Genomic DNA, 13,250 nt, shown 5'->3' with positions numbered 1-13,250 from the left:
TTGGCAGCATTTTTTGTTTCTGCCTGTTATTTATGAAAAAGAACATTACGTCGAACTGGCAACACATAATAGCTTCGCTTACTAATACCGCTCGTAAAATGGTTCGCTTTCATCTCGCATACTTTTTCGCGTCTTTTTGGCCCCGAATCCATCAATTCTCGTGATGGATGGACCATTGGACCCGGCTGGCAATCGAAATTCAAATTCGCTAAATCTTCCCACACGGCATCGAAAACAGGTCGGGTCGTTAACAGAGTACGCTCGCCGCGTTGTATTTGAGTTTTTTTTTCTGTTTGCTCTGGAGGTATTCGCCCGGAGGCGCGGGGCGAGGGGGTAGGTCCCGGGCAGGGGAGGAGGAAGGGGGACCGGCGCAGACGCACGGGCAACAGAGGCGTGATTACAGGGCTGTGCGGCTAATCACTCCGCAACACGGCCGGGCAGTCGGTGCACGGAGCATGGAAAGTAACGAGACTGCCCGTAATAACCATAGGTTGCACTTACAATATGAGATAACTATAGCCTCGTTATATAATCCGGGCAGCAAATTGATAAGCTATCGCGGCACTAGTTAGTGGTTAGTATTTAAGACAGCCAACCAAAGTTACGTTACAGTCAATTAATCTAAACGAATTAACTAGAGAACCAAGTAATGCTATATGCTATAAACTGTGTTGAAAATGAGTGTAACTTGTTTACTTAATCATTTACTCTTAGGCCTGCTGTCAATTAACACAGTAATGTATATTTGGTAGTACGATACAATCTTACCTCTTACGTTAGTGATTACACTAACGGAATCAGTAAATTGCATATTCTGCTCCATCTTAACTTTTAATCTAGAGAGACTAAGGTCCATTGGTGATGGTGATTAGTTTGTAATGAAAAAAATGTTTGTTATGCACGAGTATAGTACTTTTTAATAAGCTCCTCAAGAATTGTTGCTGGCATATAAACACGACACACACACGTTACACGCCTTCGTCTACTCTCCGTAGTTTCGTCCTCCCATCCACAGAGGGTCGGCTCATTGCTGTTAATAACAAACAAGGCAAAGTCTCACCGTTAACTACACACGTTTCTCTGCATCTCGCGTTTTTTCATCGCCGACGATAACGCATGGAATATGATCACAGTAGAATTAGCATTAGCAGCACCTTAACTTTATGGAAAGTTGATAGGTAGTTCGTACATAAACATAGAAGTCGCTCAGCACTATTTGTTTTGTTTTATTTCTAGTTTACCCTCACTTGTAACTTTGATACTCTGGAGATATATCAACTCGTATACGCATTACGGACAGTTTGAAGGATTAACAGTCAGTAAGGTCGAGTTAATATTGTAAATATATCACTATTAATAACCACATACTTTATAATAACGTGCGAGACTATTGCATGTTTATCCTCTTAAACTTATAAACTGAAGCTCTCGATATTCAACGTCAATGAACTGTTTACGATATTTATTCCGTGATATGATGCGCTGTCCCCCAGAGCTGTTCGCCGCGGCATAAACGTTGGACTAAAGACAGAAAATTAGGTGCAATGATCGCTCCTCGCTGAGTGTGATTAATCTTCTCTAAATAATTCTCCGGCCATGTTTATCGTAGTATTCTCGCCGCCCAGTTTACTCATAGCGAAGAACTATGCTGTCAGATGTGCTGTGTGGGTTTCTGATTTGTTGAAATGATAAGTTATGGTGGAACTAACTAGCTTTTAACTAACGGGACAGTCACATATATGTTTGTTGGAGTAATGCTAAATAAAATGATATTTTGAACATGCAATCACATACCAGCATACATAAGGTTAGGTTCACACGGCGTAATTTTTTCCGGTATACGGCGTATACGGGATTGTATCGAATACCGTCGTGACAGCAAAATTTGTATGTGAAGCGGCGATTATCACGATATGTCCAGAGGAAATACAGGATCGCCTTTGAAGACCGCGTACTGGTCCAATACTGAAAGTCCTCTGATTTATCGACAGCTTCATACGTCCATAGGGTGCACTGGTTCAGGAGTCACGTTCTTTCTGGTTTACACTTAAACTGCAGCGACAAACTCGAATTATGGTTTATTTTAATAGGAGTGCGCGTGAAGCATGCGTCGCTTTCAATGGCAGCCGAAGTTTTTTTTTACTTCACTAGGTGGCGCGGTATTTAGTCGTGCCAGAAACAGGGCTTTGGGATAATGTTAGTTGCCATCTCAGATTATGCCGCCACAAACAAGAAAAATATATTCTTTCTTAATTGTGTTGCTTTGTACGTAAGAAAAAATACCTATTATTTTATTTATTATAATATGTATAGAAATTAATTAATACTAACTTGTTCCTCTACAGAACAGTATGGCAACTTTCACAATCATATACACGTTGTCTATGCGGGAATGTCGTCTAGTCGTGTGAACGATTTTGTAAGTTGCCATACAAATTTTGCTGTTACTACGGTATTCGATAAAATCCCAAAAAAAAATTTGGCAAAAATTAACGCCGTGTGAACCTAGCCTTAGCAGGTATAGCAATGATAATATCGCAATCTTAGCACAACATACTTTTTCGCGTTCCCAGTTAGATTCCCTAATAATGTGAATTCAACTAGCGAATAATCAGTTTATTGTATGAAATTGATTCGTGTTTTTTTAAGCTGTCAAACCACTATTTGAACTGAATTAGATGCCCTATTCCAGTGGTGGGCAAAGTACGGTCCGCGGGCCAGCTCCGGCCCGCGAAAGGATTTTATCCGACCCACCGCCTGTTCTTCTTAATAATTTGTACATAGACCGCTAAATAATAAAAATGTATTTTTGCAGCAATTCTGGCCCTCCTCTGAAATTTCTTAAACTTTCTTAAATTTTGCCCACGACGCACTAATAAAAAAAAGATTTCAATATAACAGTCGCTTCATTTTGCCTTGATATCAACATAAATGCTAAATACTAAATGCTAAATAATAAGCGTCGTTAAAATTCTGTAATAAATATCCTTACACCTGGATACTTTAAACTGTAGGTAGGTCATCAAAATACATTTTAACGTGTGTCTACTATTTAATCATTAATGCACTATTACCATGTCTTGTGATAATTAACGTTTTCTTAAAGCCGATTAGCCTTCATTAGCTCCTATTCGAGCTACTAAAATTGAATCATTAATTCTTCTATTATTACAAATAAAATGATAATTAAAACATTACTAAGGTAATTTCCCGTAATTAAGTCTAGATATTAACTAGTGTAAGATAGAACCAAAATATATAAAAACCTATGCATACCTTCATTTATGTATCAAACGATTTTATTTGTAATTAATTATTGTAGCCACCTTTTTACTCATATATGTAATATACGCCTTGAAAATGAAAATGTTTATTCTGGTGTTGCAGGTGTCCATGGGCGGCGGTAATCGCTTACCATCAGGTGATCCGTCTGCTCGTTTGCCTCCTCTACCATAAAAAAAAAAAAAAAAAAAAAAAGGCAACAAACAAATTACAATAAATGGCTGTGTCAGGAAACCCGCTCTTCCTTTTGAGGTTTACCCATGCACTATTAGTTGTGTCCGAAATAAACTATTTGCACATTTTCATACATAGTGGGACAAGTATATAAACACAGCTGCAACATTACATGCATAAATTCAATAATTCAGCGCCTGCGTGTGTATGTGTGTGTGTGTGTGTGTGTGTGTGTGTGTGTGTGTGCGTGCACGTGAGATTGTGTCTCTGTTTCATCGTAGTTTAGATTTTTTAGCCACTGCATAAGGTTTTTTCTATAATCAATAAATGTTTATGTGGTTTTTTTTTTGTACAGATAAGGTGCTACGAGTATGAGAACTGTGTTTTTGCAAAAACGGACGTGCAGGCAGGTTATCTAGATATACCTTGTTACTGTTAACCTGTTTTTTACATAATAAAATTTATACATTCTTGTTTTTATTCAAATAATCTATAACAGCAGATAAACCTGTCCTGTTAAGACTCGTAATAGGTAGGTATATGGTGTAATTAAATTAAAATTTATATTTGAATAATTAAGTTTGTACCAATAAAACTTTTACTGTGATATATTAACTTTAATATTACTAATGCACTCAGAGGATTAGGTACCAAATCCAAAATGCCGTTTGGACATTGTCATACGTTTAAGAAGTATACGTGCCCCTTTATTAATGTTATTTTATTATGAACAAAGGTGTTAACTAGGTAGATGAAATGGAAAAAAAATTGAAGTGAATGTTTCAGCTTGGCCAAGAATGGTTTATGGTGTGTGCTCTTTGATTTTCTCCTCTACAGGTCATATTTCTTAACCGAACCTCGTGAAATTTTCCGAAAACGTTCGATAATTACGAGTATACCGATTTATTTGGTCGATTTGGCTTTTGTACATTTTCAAAATCGGTAGATCCCGGGGAGTTTGCGAGGTCTACAGATCACAAAGCCCCTAGTTAATAAAAATACCAGGTTAAAAGATTTAAAACTCTAACAAACATGAACCAAATGTAAATATTCGTTCCCATTTGGTTCCCATATGTCGAAATTACAAGCAAAGTAAATTTGTTATACCTACTTAAAACAGATCCTGTCCAAAGTGGAGGACCCGCGCGAAATCACCTTTTCATACAAACGTAGTCCGCATTTTCCTCTCTGGATATTAACATTATTGAAAATATTTTGACACTATTTGTCGTATATCAACTACAGCTATGCCCTTACGTTTGAATTTTTCGAATTTTTAATTATTATAAGAGTTAGTCAGCATTTAAGAAATTTTATGAAATTTCTTTTTCGCTCCTACTTTTTACAATAATCAAAAGATCTAAAAACGTCAAACGTAGGGGCATAGCTGTAGTTGATATACGACAAATAGTGTCAAAATATTTATATATACATCAAATTATGGAAAAATATTTTCCATAATGTTAATATCCAGACAGGAAAATGGGGACTACGTTTTTATGGAAAAATGGCCGTCCCCTTTCCTCTTAATACAATATGGATCCGTTTTCATTGCTCTTGAGTGTACTTAGTTTCTTCTGTCATTTTAGTTAGACGACACAGGCGCCTCGAAGGCGACCTTCCGCGTCGCGTCAGCCATCACCATGACAGCCGTCAGCCACGCTCGTCAAACTTTACAGCCGCAATATTAGAGCAAATTTAATTCAATCCCGCGACATTTCGTTCACAATGCGATTGCTTCTCATTACGACTTCATTTTGTTATAACAACAATACGGGCGCGTTTGCATTCATCCTCCGAGCTTGACAGCCTTTGTGCGCGAATCAATCTTGCGGCCATAATATAATGATGCAAAATCAGTTCCAGTGCGCAATAAAGAAGTCACTAATGTTGTTTATTCCTTTATTTCTTTTCAAAATGGAAAATCATCAAAAAAATTACTTTTAATTCACCGTTCTAATAGATAAATGTGAGAAGTCTGACCGCAACTGTTATGCGGTTTGACATGACGTAAATATTGCATCATTTTCGTTAAATTATTTGCACTTGTTTCTGACGCTTAGAAATTTACTTTCTCGTGAACAATGAACTACAAAAACGCTAATAAGTTCAAAGTAGATTTTAATGGAAGTGTTTTAACGGGCGGTGCGTTGCGTTTTTTGTCGCAACCCTTCGTCGATCCGACATCCGACACTTGGGAGCTAATTCTGAGCAAATAGTCGCAGGCGCCGGCCTGAACACACAGTAATGTGTAAATAAAGACAGGGTGCGATCTCAGCCAACACCCAGCCATCTAGGAGCTCGTTTATTTGCTATCTAAAGGAGCAACCAGAAAAACCTGCTCAGCGAGTCTTTCTGAATTATGTTCTGGCTTGATGCTTGTCCATTATCCGTGGCCATCTGCCTGACGTATGGTGCCAATTAGTATCTATCCTGTTCTAACGACTAAAAGTTAACATCATATTATTTTATGACACTCGATGTAAATTTTTTCAAGGTCATTTGTATGTACTACAATGTCTGTGATGTTTAATAAGTGTTTTATGTAGGTATTAGGGAAGAGTCGGATATATCATACCAGTTTTTACTTACAACGTAAATATTTTGTTTTTGGGGGTAGTTACAAATGTGTGTTGACTATGCATATAAAAGTTCCAGTATCCTGGCCATATACATTAATAATTACTTATTTTAGGTTTAAATAAATAACAAATATTTATTACCAGAATTCGAAATCATACGACTCAAAAATACTGGTCGTTTAAATCGTAAGTACCTAAATAATTTAAAAATTATATATTTTTTGTTTTAATGTTAAGTTGACGATCTTTTATTGAAAGTCTTTGTTTAATCCTTTTGTGTAAAATACTGTGTCTTTTTCTTTAAGAAATAAATAAATCTAATCTAATCTATGCTATAGTACGATGTAAATGACTAGAGATTTTAAAAATACTAAATACACATTATTTACAATTTTGTAACACCTTTTCAATAAACCCGTTACCATTTGTAGTCAAATATTGATAATTGCGTATTTTTAACTTATCTAGATTGTGATTGTGATGGCCATGGTATTACAAACACATATTAAAAATTAGATCTAGTCCGACGAAATCATTTTTTTTCTCTCTTTAATTCGTTTGTTGTCGTCTGTCTGATCAGTGTAATTAAAACGAGAGATGGTACGATTTAAGCGGCGGTACGATATAGCATGACTCTCCCCTCTATGACTCAAAGGGTTATAATATTAAAATAAATTCATTGATTAAATACAAATCTTGAAATATTTATCAGCGCTACCAATTATTATTAAATTCTAACTAGTACTTATACCTGATTAGAACTATAATTATCTTATATTGGTTAGTAAATTGAAATCAATTTGTATGATTGATAGCCATACTTCCTAACCACTCCAACATTAATAGTAATTTATAAAGAACTGATCAGCCAGGAGCAATTGAGGTCGGTCGTGCATTGAATTGATAATTACCAAAAACAGAGATTAAATACAACACGTAAACAATGAATTAGTTTTTGTCCAAAACCCATCACAAATGGAATCACCTCACAATCGTATTACGAGGTCGGAATTCAACAATAACAAACAAAAATGAATTAACAATGGTTCCCTACGTGTCAAGTCCCACACACTCGGCATTACAAACATCCACAAAAAAGAGCTTGCGTCCTAAACGCACGCAACAAAAAGTTGCTCATACAAAACGGTACCGGCGGCGTCTTCAAAGCGAGAACAGTCATTTTACACCATCATCCTGGCGGCCTGCTTTACGTGACCTAATGACAACTGCAGCGCATATTTCACGTATACGCCATCACATGATACGACATAAATTAGACTCTATACTTATTGCATATAGGTGTCAAATAGAATCAACTAGTTTTGCCGCAATTTACTGCAATTATTTTATGAAATTTGTAGCAAAAAATAAGACCACTACAACGCTGGTGAAAAGTTACTTTTCTGGACAGGCGAATACAATTTATACGAACACATACTTAAAGATATGCTGCTATCTATACTATATTATAGAAGAAGCGACTATGATTTGCTTGTTATTGTATTTTAATAAGACACAAGCCATGACTTTCGATATGGATAAACATTATTTATTGGCTGCACACTCAAACAATACTAGGTAGGTCCACAAAGCTCCATACTTTAATAAAGTTTTGTTCTGCTAAAGTATTGTCCAAGGTAGCAATTAAAATTTAATCTATCGTAAATAACCCATAGAATATTATACAAAAGGTCTTTGGTTATTACATACAACGTTTTGTAGACGGAAGTGTTTAAGAAGGAATAACGCTTGATCGAGCGTGTCATCTCGGCTCCATTGTTTTAATGGTAAAGTACCGGTTATTAGCTAACAGTGTTTTTGAATAATAGCGTAGGAGTACGGGAAATGAACATGGTGTACGGATACCAGCCACCAGTGTATTTGGCCAAGACTGTAACAAACTTGTTTAGGTAGGTATAATGTCTTGCAAAGAAATGCCTGGTTTCCTCACTGGGCTTCGGGACAGATGCCAGCCTTTTTCGTAATAATGTATTCGCCGATTCTTGGGATAGGTTACCAAAACATTGTAGAAGATAGGATCGAAATCGTGGGAGTTGAATCCTGGCTTGTACCATTAGGTAACTTTTTCGGGCCTTAAGTAATCTCATTTAGGATTTACCAATTCCAGCAGAGAAAAACTTCGTGCAGGAACCTGGAGCCCGATTCAGATTTAAGAACTTTTTACGGTTTTGATTTTATTTTGATTTTACCTTAAAGCTATAAAGTCGTGCATGAGGTGCGCGCCAATCATTAAGACGATCGTCAAATTCATGTCAATACCAGTCCAAACCCTTAACAATTTGTTAAAATAGAATCGACCTCGTGCATTTATCTATGAAGAAATTGATATTTAAATGTGTACATAAGATGAAAATGAAAATGAAAATGAAAAATATTTATTTCGTAACTTATAAGTAACTTTTTACATCTGTGCCGATGCCTCTTATTAAGTAATGAATATACTTGTATTAAGAAGCACCGCTCTCCCGTAGTGGTAGCTTACAATTTTGGTGTGTACATTACATTACAGGCCATAAAATTAATATTCTATTAAGTTATATAAGATTTAAATTAAATTAGTTAGGTACTCACTAAGTTGTTACAATTTTGATGGTTCTAAAAGGCATAGCTTACAGAGAGTTATTGCTTCTTATAATTAACCTATAAGTAGATACTCGTATAAATATGCATGAACGCGTGTGAGTGAGCGACTGTGTATGTGTGTGTGTGTGTGTGTGTGTTTGTGTGTGCACGTATGTTACACGTGTAAGTGTTTGAAACCCGCATGGATTAGGTAGTTAAGTACTTAGCAACAAGTTTTCTATCTCAAAATAGCTTTTTGTTTTCAACTATTTAACAACCTTAATTTTACAGTCGTGGGTAGTGGTAGAGTAAATGTCAATATTTTGGTTTATCGCATTGTACAGATTAGCAGATTGTGCTGACTGCTGTCTCCTTGCAAATACTGTTTTGAAAATAGGGGGGTTAATTATTTTGGTTTGTTTTTTACGCCGAGAATCTATTATTGGTTTGTAAGGAGTTTTCTTATGAGTTTTTATAATTAGTTTTAAGATATAGAGTTTTCTGACAGACAAAAAATCGCAAGATAAGTATAGGTCAGTGGTAGTAAATCTGTACGGTTTAAAGTACATGACTTTAAGCAATGACCTTTGTGCTCTCTCTAGTTCTAAGAATTTTGTTTTTGTGGCACCACCCCATACAGTAATACAGTATGTTATAACTGATTGACCCAGAGAAACGTATATTTTATTTAGCATGTCCTTAGTAGTTACATGCCTTAAATTTTTAAAAGTCCAGATAAGTTTTCTTATTCTCGTCATAATACATTCTGTGTGAGAGTACAAAGTTAAACGTTGATCCAGCATTATACCTAAATATTTTGTGCGCTCGACTTTATCTATGGCGGTACAGGAGCACTCAGTTTGAGTGCTATTTTGACAAGTGTGGATCCTTATTGTGAAGTCGATGCCTGGCTGTGTGATAAGATGGGATAAGATGAACTCTCCCATTCACAATGGGTTGAAGCATGTAGACTTAAACATTTTTAAAAATTGAGAGAATGCCTGTGCCAGCAGTGAAACGTGTAAGTATAAGTTAGTATGATGATCATAACAAATCCAAAGAAACAAGCATTTGTCATGATTTGTGGCGATATTATTACGTTACCACGATTAATATATGGGTAGTTGGGAAAATAACATTATACTGTTGGCAACACGGGATTAGCAAGTGGTGGGGACACTGAAAAAATTAGACAGGCTCGTTCACTTGGGTTGAGGTCGTTAAAGAGGACGACGTAAAGGACTGGTTTGGTCAGAGCCTCCATTGTTGTAGTAGTAATAGTTTAGAGTATTTATTCTTTGTAACATCTACTCTCCACACATTCTATCAAAACGGTACAAGCTAGTTTTCCTCATAGAAAATCTAAGAGCCTTCATATTCTATTAAGCTCACTTTCAAGTTATCCATTATAGTCGTGTAAGTCAAGTGTAAAGTGTCTTAGGGGGCGGTCCCCACGACACAATCGCCGGAACCGCACGGCGGGACGCCGAGAGGTCGCCCATTCACCGGCGACCGACGATTGTCGGCTGCACCGACCAGACTCCGAGGAGATACCGATACGACTGTCGTTTCGTTGATGAATTTCTGACTAGACCTCGATAGGTCTACATACCGACTCGTTATGCGCTTACTTCTAAGTACAGGAAAATTATGAAAGTTTTCCATAGAATTTTGGGAAGTAGTTTGATTTCTGGAGAATGTGGTTGTCATGAAACTCATCCCATCCTGTTTAGTAGTAAGCCTGCCTGTAAATCAGATATCTATACGTATTAGGTTTGGTCACTATCTGCACCAACAAAAACACCTAATAATATATGTTATAACAGTAAAATATCTACTTCTAAATCCAGGCTCGTGCCTCTTTTTGAGTATTGAAAGTATCTGTATTGACAAACACCGTTTCCCGTCAAGTGTTGCCATATTAATAGAAATTTTTAGCAATTCAATTACCTAGGTAATTATTATAGAATAGTTAAATTGATATACGTATAAGGTAATGATATTGTGAACTACAAGCTTTATCTACTTACACAACTGGTTCGAGTGAGTGCTCAAATGCTCACCTGCCTGCTGCAAGTTAAAAACGCAGGCGTGCGAATAAATAGCTAAATGAATTTTCAATTACAAGTCTAACGGGCCGGGCGCGGTGCAATCACGCATTAATCGTTTAACTGTGGTTTACACTCGCTCAGCACTTCACTCACTTCCCAACTACAAGTTTCATCAGCATAAACGTGATTACATTGCCCACTAGTCATTTAGCTCGAGTGCAGACAGATATACGTAAGGATACAAACACGGAAGTACTAAAAATTATTTAATAAAGCGTTGGCTCTGCCAGAAGGCAAAAAACGAGGAGGACGGCCCCATCTGACATGGTGGACGAGTATGGCCAAACTATTGGAAAAAGCCCAACTACCCAACCTGACAACTCAGGACAGATCGTCTTGGCGCCGAAGGACAAGGAGAGCCGACCCCACCTAATGTGGGATAAGGCAAAGCAAAAGAAGAAGGAAAAAAAGATTGTGTAATGTGATAAATTAAGGTTAACTTAAATTAACTACGATACTATTACTAAGACTCCGCTGTCTGTCCGTCTGCCTGTCTGTCTGTCCGTTTGTCACCAGGCTGTAGTTAGATGGTTGAAATTTTGACAGATTATGTATTTCTATTGCCACCATATTACTTAAGCAACTTCATCATCATGAAAAGCTTGTGATGCTGAAACTAAGAATTAATTAATGGGCTATCAAAAAAGCGGGAACTTCCAAGAAACACGCCATGGAACAGATTTCTTTATTATTATTTACTAAATATCAGATTTATTTATGTACATCGAATAAAGCAGATATTGCCTTAAAATACTATTAACTGTAGGTACCATTGTAACAAATAAATAATTAGAAGTTAGGGTGTTGGAAAAGATATAAAAACAGCAAATTGAGGGACGGATGGATAGACACAATGTGTTAGATATTAATTTCAAAATTATAGACTACGGCTATCTGTGCCAAGGTGTTTGGGCAAAAACGGCACCAGAAGTGCCAAGAGAGACCATTTTGTTACTTCCCGAGCGTGTAATTGGCCCTCTCAAACAGCTGCCTCTACAAATATTTATTAAGTGCATAAGACTTGATTTGGGTTCACAAAAAACTTTTTGTGTGATTGTAATGAACTAACAAAAGACAAGCGGCGCTCTCATAATGACAGGCCATTGAAAGAATAGGTGTTGTTGTTATACTTATATACTAAAAAAAGTGCCGCTCGTCTATACATATATTTAGTTGCTTTTTTACTGAACTGGTTTATTTTGGGACTCTATATTGTATTTGTGATTTTTATATGGCTTACCTATGTCATATTTTGAAAAGTAGGAAATGGCAAATCTTTATACTCGTAAATATACATTGTTTTAGAAATATTAGGTACACTTACGGCCTGATTTGAACTTTAAGATACGTCAAATGTTGGGTCTACATAGATACGATATGGATCGGATATGTCAATGTCACTTTTGACATTAACATATCCGATCCATATCGTATCTATCTTTTTAGTTATACATAGGTGTCCAATCCTTGCATTGTATTTATTTAAAAACTGATGACATAATTGTGCAAACGTCTATTTGGGGTACCTACCCTTAGAAACATTTACCGATATACCTTTTTAAAAGTACTTACGTGTAAAGTTATTGAAACTATTACATAATGCTATCAATATTAAAAATCCTTACACTATCCTGGGAGCCAACACCGAAGTTCGCAAATGACGGGCATCTTTCTCTGTCGCTCTAATTACTCCTTAATTGGAGTAAAAGGGAAAGACGCCTGCAACCTTTGAACTTGGTGTTCGCGTTAGACCATCGTTAGACCCTTCCGACGCTTGCACGCGTATCCAAAACAAAACGGTTGCACAGTGCATAGTTGCTCACGTGTCTTGATTGATATTCCTGGCTGGAAATCCTAACTTAAAAGTACTTACGTGTAAAGTTATTGAAACTATTATACATAACGGTATCAATATTAAAAATCCTTACACGATAAAAAGCGAATAAGAAAATGTACGACCATGAAAAATGCTAAGTGAAAAGTCTCTATTCTGAATAAATGATTATTTTGAAATTTATTTATGTAACGAATTCCACTATCCCGTCTAGAGTTCGGTAGTATAGTAGGTGTGAGAAAGCTATTAAAAGCCGACGTGGTTATTTTAAAATCAAATTGGAATAAAGTGGTATTTACTAGACACATTATAGGTAGTTTCCGAATAAGTCGCAGGGTACAATCGAAAAATTAATTTGATGGGCGTAAGATAGGATTACCTGGTCTCAACTTTAATGGCTTTCGAGAGAATCTACTGAGCAACAATTCAACCTTTTGACCGCCACAGTCGGCTGTGGCCGTCATCGGAACGTCTTGCCAAGGACGCCAACGACTGCTACAGCCAGCTACAGGCTTCGCCAATGCAATAAGGACTTACGCTGGACTTCGTAAAGTTCAATTTCGCTTGAATAATCGCGATCGCCTGACGTCCGGGGCACGGCATATTCCTTGGCCGTCTGGCGTTCAAAAGGTTAAACTGCGTTTTGACTACGCCGTGGTTTGAGCGAGCGCGGACGTAGCAATA

The sequence above is a fragment of the Cydia pomonella genome, chromosome 6 (assembly GCF_033807575.1).
Source record: "Cydia pomonella isolate Wapato2018A chromosome 6, ilCydPomo1, whole genome shotgun sequence".
In the NCBI taxonomy this organism is placed as follows: Eukaryota; Metazoa; Arthropoda; class Insecta; order Lepidoptera; family Tortricidae; genus Cydia; species Cydia pomonella.
Note: the sequence above shows the minus strand (reverse complement) of the source record.